Source organism: Hemiscyllium ocellatum, chromosome 44 (assembly GCF_020745735.1).
Source record: "Hemiscyllium ocellatum isolate sHemOce1 chromosome 44, sHemOce1.pat.X.cur, whole genome shotgun sequence".
Classification (NCBI taxonomy): Eukaryota; Metazoa; Chordata; class Chondrichthyes; order Orectolobiformes; family Hemiscylliidae; genus Hemiscyllium; species Hemiscyllium ocellatum.
In genome coordinates this window covers 28,915,899-28,927,104 of record NC_083444.1, presented here as the reverse complement: position 1 = coordinate 28,927,104, position 11,206 = coordinate 28,915,899, and positions in this window count along the sequence as shown.

The window sequence follows — 11,206 nt, the reverse complement described above, 5'->3', positions numbered from 1 at the left end:
GCTGTACATTTCGTGGAAGCTTGTGTCTGTGTGTGTGTATTTTCGTGTATAACTGTTTGATGACAGGAGACAGGGTGGTCAAGCACGTTTGAGTGAGTGAGTGTGTGTAAGACTGTTTCTGTGGTTAATGGCACGTGACAGTTTGGTGTGTCTGTGTGTGTTTTTGTGTATGTCTGTCCAATAGCATGAGGCAGTTCATGGAGTGTTGTGTAGGCTTGTGCGTGCGTGTGTATGTGAGTTTCTGCGTATATCTCTTTCATGGCAGGAGACAGGATGATGGTGGAGGGTAGATTGTTTGTGTTTCTGTGTCTATGTGCTTACTGGTGGGAGACAGGGTGTGTGTGTGTGTGTGTGTATGTGTTTCTGTGTATATCTGTTTAATGCCAGGAGGCAAAGTGTTGGTGGGGTTGGGGTGTTTCTGTGCATGTCTGTTTAAAGGCAGGAGACAGGCTGGTTGTGTAGTGTAGCATGCGTGTTTGTGTATTATCTACTTAATGGCATGAAATAAGTGGTGGTGGAGGGTTGTGTGTGTGTGTGTGCTTCTGCATCCATCGGTTTAATGGCGGGTGACAGGGTGGTAGTGGAGGGTTGAGTGTGTGTGTGTGTGTGCGTGTGTGTGTGTGTGTGTTTCTGTATATATCTGTTCAATTGCAGGGTGGTAGTGGAATGTTGTGTGTGTGTTTCTGTGTACATATAATCAATGGCAGAAAACAACTTGGTGGTGTAGTGTTGTGTCTGTGTGTTTCTGTGTATATCTGCTTAATTGCAGGAGACAGATTGGTGGTGGAGGCTGGTATGTGTTTGTTTCTGAGTACATCTGTTTCATGGCAGGAGACATGATGGCGGTTGATGGTTATGCGTGAGTATCTGTGTATATCTTCTTAATGACAGAAATCAATGTGGTGGTGCACGGTTGTGTGTGTATTTCTATGTATAGCTGTTTAATGGCAGGAGACAGGGTGGTGGAGGAGGTTGGTGTGTGTGCGTGTGTGTTTGTGTGTATATATATTTAATTGCAGGAGACAGTGTGGTGTTGGAGGAATGGGTGTCCGTGTTTCTGTATATATCTGTTTAATGACAGGAGACCGGGTGGTGATGGAGGGTTATCTGTATGTTTCTGTACATATCTGTTTAATTGCTAAATGACAGGAAACAAATTGCTGTTCAAGGGGTGGGTGTGTGTGTGTGTGTGTGTGTGTGTGTGTGTGTGTGTGTGTGTGTGTGTGTGTGTGTGTGTGTGTGTGTGTGTGTATCTGTTTAATGGCAGAAACAATGCAGTGATGGAAGGTTGTGTGTGTGATTCTGTGTATGTCTGTTTAATGGCAGGAGACAGGGTGTTGGTGTTGAGATGTGTGTGTTTCTGTTTATATCTGTTTAATCATCATAGTGTGTGTGTGTTTGTTTGTGTATCTGATTATTGGCAGCAAACAGGATGGTGGTGGAGGTTTCTGTATGTGTGTGTGTTTCTGTGTGTACCTGTTTCATGGCAGGAGACAGGCTGCTGGTTGATGGTTTTGTGTGCGTATTTCTATGTATACCTGTTCATTGGCACGAGAACAGCGTGGTGGTGGAGGGCTGTGTGTATGTTTCAATGCATATCTGTTTAATGCCAAAAGACATGGTGATGATGTAGGGTTATGTGTGCGTGCTTCTGCGTATATCTGTTTAATGGCAGGAGACAGGGTGGTGATGGAGTGTTGTGTGCGTGTGGCTCTGTATACTCTAGTTAAAAGCTGGAGACAGGGTGGTGAAGGAGGGTCTTGTTTGTGTTTCTGTGTATATCTGTTTAATGGCAGGAGACAAGGTGGTGGTAGAGCCATGTATGGGTCTGTGTTTCTGTCTATATCCGTTTTGTGAGAAACAAAGCTCACTCACTGCAATAATTTCAGTCCGAGACAAGATTTGAATCAGTAGTGCCCTTTATTTCACACTTGCAAGTGGGTGTGATGTCCACAAGGCAGGGACAAAACACACACCGAATTCAACAAATACTTGATATTTATATAATTTAGTTCTGATTTTTTTTCTTATTTCATTGTTTCCCCTCCTGTTTACATCCTCCACTTCCCTAAGACCAGGACTCTTGCTTATCTCGTGTCTTATCCGGTCTTGTCTGTGAAAAACATGCTCATTCCTGTTCTCAAGGCTATTGCCCCTCATCCTGCCTTTTCACAGTATCTTATCACTAAGCCCTTCTAAATGGGGTTTGTTCCTGTGTTTCTGTAAAAGTGGGAAACAGATGTTTATACCCAGTGTTTATACAGGCATATTGCGTTTAACTGTCTGTCTTCACAGCATCTTATCACGAAGCCCTTCTAAATGGGGTTACCATTTGTTGTGTATTCCCATTTCTTTCTTGCAAACACTCTTAGCTAATACAAACAAACCAATTAGCATTTCCTCCACAGAGTTCCCATTCTAGTTAACTCAGCTCCTGGCTGAAACAATTACACACTGATGTGAGTTCAGTTATTTTTTATATAATGAATTTAGAATTGCAGAAGAAGCATAACTTTCCTATATCCCACAAATTTCCCCTTTTTCTTTCTTTACCATTTGTTACCTTCTGCATTTTGTTCTGTTAAGCATTGCTCCCGAAATTCGCAAGCATCATTCCAGAAAATTCATCCAGCTTGGTCTCACTCATCTCCTCAATATTTAGTTGATAAAGGTCTTCTGTCTGAGTTCCTTTTAAGGGCATCTGTTTCATTAAGGCTGTCTCAATCAGTCTTTGAGTGAGCCCTCGTATACAGGGTATGACACAACAGCCAATGGCCACCAATACCCCGACTACTACTATCAGGGAAGTAAGGATGGAAACTACCACCCCCTTCCATCTTCCAAACCAGGATTCAAGTCATCCCGTGAGAGATGTGTCTACTCCTGAATTCTCAGCCAGTTCCTCTGCTAAGGTAGTCAATCCCCGTAAGGCCCGAGTAATTGAACCATCAGGTGCAGTGTTATTTGGAATAAAGGTACAACAGCTTCCTCCTAACATCACACACACACCCCTTTTTCTGCTAAAATACTTATCAAGGGCCATTCTGGTTTCCCATGCCATCCTACTTGTCGCATCAAGCTGTTCTGATATTCCTTTAACCGCATCCCTTGTATAATTTATAAATCGCTGTTGATTAAAGAAAATGTAATTTATCCAATCTACATTTTTATTAATTGTTACCCACCAAAAGAGAGCTGACTCAAAGCCTGCTGCAATCTGGTTACGATACTTGAACTCATCAGGTACCCCCCCAGGGACTCCGACCGAATCGAGACAAATCCTGTCATCGAAAGAAGTGTCTAACAGTGATCTCTTATCCCTTCCCTGTTTCCCTACTATCTTTTCCTTCTCAAATGCAGGGTAAATGGAATTGCCAATTGTACAATTGCACATATCCCTTTCCAATCTGGAGGTAGGGTGGGTCTCAATATTTTGCCTCCACAGTACCACCACAGATCCGCTCGGGGAACCTTTAGTGCTGAGTAGTTCCCTCCCTTCTCTGTGTCGGTAACATTTTTAATCTTTGTACACAATTTCAGCTCCCCCAAATCTCTAGACTGACTTGTACCTCGTTTACGCACACACGACGTGTGATTTCCAACTGCGGCGGTAAATGTGGGGGGATCTTATACATCTTTCTTCTCCAAGGGAGGAGACATCAGAGATGGGGTGGTACAATTCCTATCATTCCATGCAGTCTCATCCTGATACAGAGCTATCATACATTTCATGCCCACCCGAGCGGAAAGGGGACCACCTGGGTCACTGGCCTACCGGAGCCACATGCATAGCAATTGCTTTTGTTCAGACTTTTTACAGTATACTTTACCCATTCACTCCAGGCATTTGCATCCCCGTACCCAGTTTCTATTTCAATAGTCTGTTTCAAGTCCTTTACCTCTATAATTTTTACTACTTTAGGATTAGTGGTAGGGGTGAAAGGTTGTATCTCATTATCCAGTAATTCCGCCCGTTTTCCCTGTCCTATGCTAATTCGAAAACAACAGCCCATGAACTTCTTCCCATGTACTTTCATTTCTATCCCAAATGTTTCATTTAATTGTATCTCATAGGTGCCCCTGCCCAAAACTGCTTCGTGCCATGTGGTTTTCTTTATTGTCAGGTACATTGGGTTACACTTTTTATCGGGACAATCGTGAGCTGGTTGGAAGGGGGTCCGGTGTACTGTGACGAGACCATTATACCAAGAACCAAGATGTATCTCTGAACTGTGGTATTGTCTCTGATTATCTACATCCCCACAATTTACTAAGCTGCATGCATCAGCATCTATTACTTATGGATTATCAGACTCAGTAACCATTAATAATACATATGAATAGGATATTTGACAAAATCCCAATACTAAGAGGGCTAACATCATAACTCTAAGCATTCCCAGTACTTTAAACATCATACTGAAGCACAAAATGACTCAATATACAATCCTACAGAAATAATCCCGCGCTCGCGTCGCCACTGTATAATCAGTTACTCAAAGTCTCTTTAGCCTGAATTTCAGCGGGTTTTGCGTTGATTCGGCTGTCCAGACTTCTTCCTCAACTGGAGATTTCACTGGCCCTTTGATCCGAGTGTAGTGAGTCCAGCCTTTCTCCGCCATCCTTATTGCCGTCTCGATAGTCAAATGAGCCTGATACAGCCCTTCCCAGTCCAGCTGCCATTTAGTCTCTGTCCATGATTTTACTAAGGCCAAATCTCCCGGCTGGATGGGATGAACGGTGAATTCTAGGGATGGAGTCTGTGCCAATAAACGCTGTTTCCTGAGGAAAGACAAAGAGGAGGACAAACCCAGTATATACTTCTTTAAGAACAAATCTTTAGTTTCGGGAATTGGCAATTCTCCATTCGTTCCCAGATAAGTTAATCCAAATAAGATTTCATAGGGGGATAGTCTCAAATCTTTCCTTGGGGCAGTTCGTACTCGCAAAAGAGCTCTCGGTAAACATTTGGCCCAAGGAAGTCTGGTTTCTATTATCAATTTAGAGAGCTGTCGTTTGGGTGTTTCCAATATTGTTTTAGACACCCCACTCGCAGCGGCAGTAGCTAGGGGGTATGCCTCAACCCAACCGGATAAATGATCTACTATGACCAACATATATTTTCGTCTCCCTACCCTGGGTAACTCAGTACAATCTACTTGTTTACTCTGGAAGGGTCTCAATCCTGGGTCTCTTCCTCCTGGGGTCTGTTTTCTCAAGACTTTTTTTATTTACCTTTCTGCTGATTATCAATTGTATATATTCCTTTACATCCATATTCCCTAAGAACTGGATCACACATTGCTTGTACTCCCCAATGACTGCCTTGGTGTAGGACAGCCATAATCTCTCACATCATCATTTTGTTCAACATCTGTCCAAATAAATTCAGGGATTCTGTAAACCCCTGGGGAGCACAGTCCACCAGTATTGCTGTTTCCGTCCTGTCTTGGGGTCTTCCCATTCAAAGGCGAACAAATTCCTACTTCCCTCCGCCAAGGGACAAGCCCAAAGGCATCCTTTCAATCAGTCACACTAAACCATTTGTGGTCATGAGGGATCTTACTCAATCTATAATCAGTCCCTCAATTACTACCTGCAGTCCTCGTTTACCCTCTATGGAAATGGGATATTGTCACTCACAGACAATGTCCCCTTTCCTTTCTAAATTTACTTCAAGGTGAGGGATCTGTAGTTCTCCACGATTCCCTTCCCTAGCCCATACAATAGGGTCTATCTCTCTCTGCATGTCCTCTGTCAACATTGCCATTTGTACAACTAATTCTTTTTCCTGAATTCCAATCTCCAGTCCTAAGAGGATAATTAAGTCTCTCCCTAGAAAGTTTCTTCCTATATCGGGGATATACAACAATTCCCCTGTGACCCTGTCCTTAGGACTTTCTATCATCATAGGTTCAAATACTGGGACAGTAAATCCCTCCCCTTTCACCTCAGAAACAGTAATTGACCGTGTCGACATTTCTACTTACTTTGGTTTAAAATTCAGTGATGACCGTACTGCCCCCGTATCTACTAGGAAGACTACCTCTTCCCTACAGGGTCCCACCTTCAAGTTTATCAAGGGTTCCTGGTGGGTCCCCGAGGGCAGGAACCCCTGATACCCCAATTCATTATCAAAATTCTTAAGCGGAATGGCCCTTGCTTCCCTTTGTAGATCAGGACACTCCCGCCTAAAATGCCCTATCTTCCCACAATAATGGCATCCTGCCTGTGGAGACCCCCATCTCTGCCCCTGTCGCTCAAACCCTCTATCAAATGCTCCCCCTTGTCTCTCCCTCTCCCCTTTCCTCTCTGTCCTACATGCTGTCACCCGCCGCTCCGGTTGCTCACTACTGGTTCCATTCTTCTCTTAATTACCTCACCAACCGTACCTACCATCATTTTCACCTTCTGTTTCTGTCTCTCATCCTCTCTCTTTACAAACACTTTCTGTGCCTCTCTTAACAATTCATCTAATGGTTTTATGCTCCACCCTTCTATCTTCTGTATCTTTCTCTGTGTCTGGCTATGCCTTTGTCACAAAATGTACTTTCAAAAGACCCTGTGCCACTGGGTCCTCAGGGTTCATTCCAGAATATTTCCGCATTAAGTCTCTTAATCTTTGCAAGAAAGTTGAAGGAGTCTCATCCTTCTCCTGACTAACGTCAAAGGCTTTAGTCAGATTCTGCGACTTCGGAACAGCCTCTCTTATTCCTTTTAGAATCAGGTCTTTCAATTCCCTCATTTCCTCTCTATGTTCCGGGTTTTGATTTTCCCACTGGGGGTCTCTGAGGGGAAACTTCATTTCTCCCTGTCCAGCATCCCCATATAAGTCCCCTTTCCTCCCCAGTAAATAGTATATTCAAAATAGACATTAACTCAGCCCACGTATACAGACTGGGCCCCAAAAATAGATCAATTTGTTCAGACAATCCTACCGGATCCTCAACCAGAACCTTCATTTCCTTTTTGAATGTTCTGACCTCCCCACTGGTGAGGAGGCCCACACAAACCCAATCTCTTTGTCCCCTATTGGTACCTCCCGAAGGGGACAAGGCGTTACATTCTTCCCCTTTTTCTTTCTTTTAATATTTTCTTTCTTGCAATATTTCTGGCTCCCCATAACTTCAAACACCAATTCATCAATTCATGCTTGACTAACTTTAAAACCTGTTCCTAACTTGTAAACATATTTATATATTTACGTTCATTTATTCAATATTTAATATTTAAAATGTAAAATGCATACAGTTCCCAATTTTGATATCCACTGTAATCACCCAGTTTTAGTCTCCTAATTTAAATCCAAAATTAGTTTTCTTAAGTAGTCCTGACCAATCATTGCTCAATTACAATACTATAGGTCGTGAAATAATCAGAGCTGCCTTACAAGAATTTGTCTATTCAATTTAAAAAAAAACTTCTAATACATGAACAATGGCCGAATCCAAGGTCACAGATATTAACCATAGAAGTTTTCGTTTCTACTACAATGTAATGTTGAACTGAAACTCCAACTGTCCTCCATAAATCGCTTTTATGTCAAGAATAGTTAGAAACTGATAGTACGGCAGTCATGACCTGTAAAAAGAACAGGAGTTATCAGTTTTTTTCCATAATCTCTATAGAATCCTTAACCTTAAAAGAAATCATGTTAAGTTTCCATAATAAAAAATCAGATTCAAAACAGTCCTGGAACTCAAGCTCCAGGGAATAAAACTCAAACATTCAATCACCAACAAACAAATGTGCATTCAAACCAAATCACAAAGGGTTAAACTTTCTACCAGCTGTACAGCTCTTTTCATTCTCTCTCTCACACACATTGACAGATAAATTCAGATATTTACAAACCCAGTCTTCGTCCGACCTGTACTTTGGCCAGAAGACGGCGGGACGAAGAATGTATTCCTTAGTCCATACAAAGCAACAATATTTAATCATTTTCTTCCCTTGTATGAAAATGACTTTTCCAATTCCACAACATCCTGCCCAACGGACTTTCTGGAGGTATGTTGTAAGAGACCCCGCCTCCATTTCCATTGCTTTGTTCTTCATCTGTTTCCCCAGGGGCTTTTTCCTAACCCACGGCACAACCCATATTGAGTTCCTTCATTACTCCCTTATTAACTACTAAATCTCAATCCCGGCCACCAAGGCAATACTTAAAAGTCAATTTTCTTACCTTGGTCTGTGCACAGAGTTGCCTGGCCTCTTTCCACCGTATATTCTATCGACTGCCTGTCACTGACTGATTCAGATGTCTCTCTTGTGGGATTCGTACCAATCGCCCAAGGGAGCGGACCAAACTGGGACACTAGACTGCTCCTCAGTGGGGAACGGGACGCATCTTCCCAGTGTCCAGGGCCAGCCACTCTCCCCGGCGATGGAAGAACATCCCGGACAGCCCCACGTTGGGCGCCAATTGTGAGAAACAAAGCTCACTCACTGAAATAATTTCAGTCCGAGACAAGGTCTGAATCAGTAGTGCCCTTTATTTCACACTTGCAAGTGGGTGTGATGTCCACAAGGCAGGGACAAAACACATTGAATTCAACAAATACTCGATATTTATATAATGTGGTTCTCACATATTGTTTCCTTATTTCACTGTCCCCCGCCCCCCCCCGCCCCCAACGTTTACATCCTCCGGTACCCATTACTCCTGTTTATCTCGTGTCTTATCCGGCCTTGTCTGTGACAAAAATGCTTATTCCTGTTCTCACAAGGCCATTTGACCTCATTCTACTGTGGGCACATACTTGCCTTTTCACAGCATCTTATCACTAAGACCTTTTAATTGGGGTTTGTTACTGTGTTTCTGTAAAAGTGGGAAACAGATGTTTAGACCTACTGTTTGTACAGGTATATTGAGTTTAACTGTCAGTCTTACAGTCCCATTTCTTTCTGGCATGCACTTTTAGCTAATAATTGAGAATTGCAGAAGGAACATTAATTTACCATATCCCACAAAAGATAAATTAAGTCCTTAAGTTCGCATTTGCCTCCAGGTACTACTGAGTGTCAGCTGCCTGAATGGCTGAAGACTCTGGATTCAGTATTGAGTTCAGCTTGAGTTCATCTTCTTTTGTTAAACTTCTCACAATCCAGATGGATACTGCAATCAGTACTGATTTTGTTCTTCAACACCTTTCGTAGGTTTGATGGACACAATAGCTGGTGATATGGGTGAGAGAGTGATGGGATACACATTTCTTGAATACATTCATTTAAGAGACTAAAACGATCAGGGACAAGTGACCCAAATTTGAATTCTTAAAGTCAAGCAATTTTGAATCCAAGCTTCTTTGATGCTCTCTTCTCAAACTGTCTGAATTGAAAAAAAAACTCTCTGGCCCGACGAATAATGTAGATAATAGAGAGGCATACTATGGTCGGGAATGGTATTCTCTGCATTGCTGTGGGATGTTTCCATGAGGAGTCCCTACATTATCTTACCATAACTGCTTGCCCACCAGCAATTTACTTTCACTTTCTTGTACTCGGAATGAAGCAACATCATGGTCACATATTGTATTAAACATACGTTTTTGTGACTGCCTTAGATTTGGAAGGCACGGTTTGCCATCTGCATCACAGTTTAGGCTGTCAACTTTATCAGGCCTGCAATTGAACAGACAAGTTTAATCACTGAGATCAGCATTTGCCTCCATCTACAATTATGTACCAGCTGTTGGAATGGCTGAAGGATCTGGATTCAGTATTGCAGCTCTTATTCAGCTGCTTTTGTTAAACTGCTCACACTGCAGAAGGATGACTTCATTAGTTGGTGATTTTTTTTGTGTCAAACTTACATAACTGGCTTGCAAGAAAGCAGAGCACAGGTAGGGGGCGAGGCAGAGAATGTCTGGGAAAAGGGATTTTTCCTTGCAGTATAGACCAGAGAGGTCAATGGGAGGTAAACCGTTCAGGGCCGGGCTGACAAGGGGAAACATTTCACTGAAGAGATTTGGATGCTCTCCAGCAATGGCTTTTCCAGCAACTCTGTTTTTCTTTCTGGTTTACACCATTTGAAGTTCTTTCAGGTTTTATTCGGATACTTTCTGTTGTTCTAGTTAAATAAGAGCTTCAATGTGTAAGAACAAAGCAAGCATTAGAGATGCAAATGTACTGCGATTGCTGTGGTCTGGTCTGCAAAGATGTTTGTTGCACTGCTGTCACACGCTTTCAAGAGAAAGTCCCTAAACAATCTAAACAACAGCTCTCCATCAATATCCTTTCACATCTTTGAATTCTGAATCAAGGACCATTTGTACACAAATTGGAGCAAACTTACTTTGTGATCACTGCAACTGTCCCTGGAGACATTAGGTTTCCAGGTTCTTCACAATGTCCACAGCTGAAATTAGTCATGAAAAAATCACGAGGTCTTGTGTCCACAATTGGCTGATGGCTAGTATGAAATTGCTGGATACTCAGGGATTCAGGATCACATTCTTTGATCAACCCTTTTAGTGAAATGGATCAACTTCCAAACGTAGGGGGACAATGGTGAACAATAGGCTTCTCTTTAAAACTTTCAAAGGGGATTTGAAAGACACCACAGGCACAATGAAGGGAGCGGAGGAGATTGGAACCCTAATTGTTCAATATATTTGTCCTTGTTTCAGAGTTCAGCAATCTAAATGTTCGACTACAAACTGAGATCTGAACATTGAATGGACAAGCAATTTTCCACTGACCACTTTTGAATGTTTTGAATTGATGCAACTATTTTTTAAGCAAATAAAGTCTCTAATTTCTCAGACAAATGCAAACATCATAGACATATTATAGCAACTTTGTTAATGGGGCTGCTGTGGGCTGGTGCTTGTTGGATTGCTCTGGCATGTCCTCATACAGACGCCCCACTATAGAACTTCCAGGCAGTGGCACGGATTTTCTGTCACATTGTTGTCTTTTGGATGAAACTTAATTAAGTCACTCATTGGACTAAAACTTGTGATCACCTCCTTCATTACTGGAATCTCTTCTGCCTTGGAAATGTTACAGTTTTCATATCTACAATTGGTGTTACAGCGCAAATTCATTGATTTTAAACAAATGCTTGAAAAAATCAACCCCTGGAAAAAATCTCTGAAGATTGAGGATTTCAGGATCAGAAACATGTTTATTGAAACTTCATATTGAAACTCCAATGTGGCATTTTAATCAACCTACCACATCCCATACAAACCGGGATGGT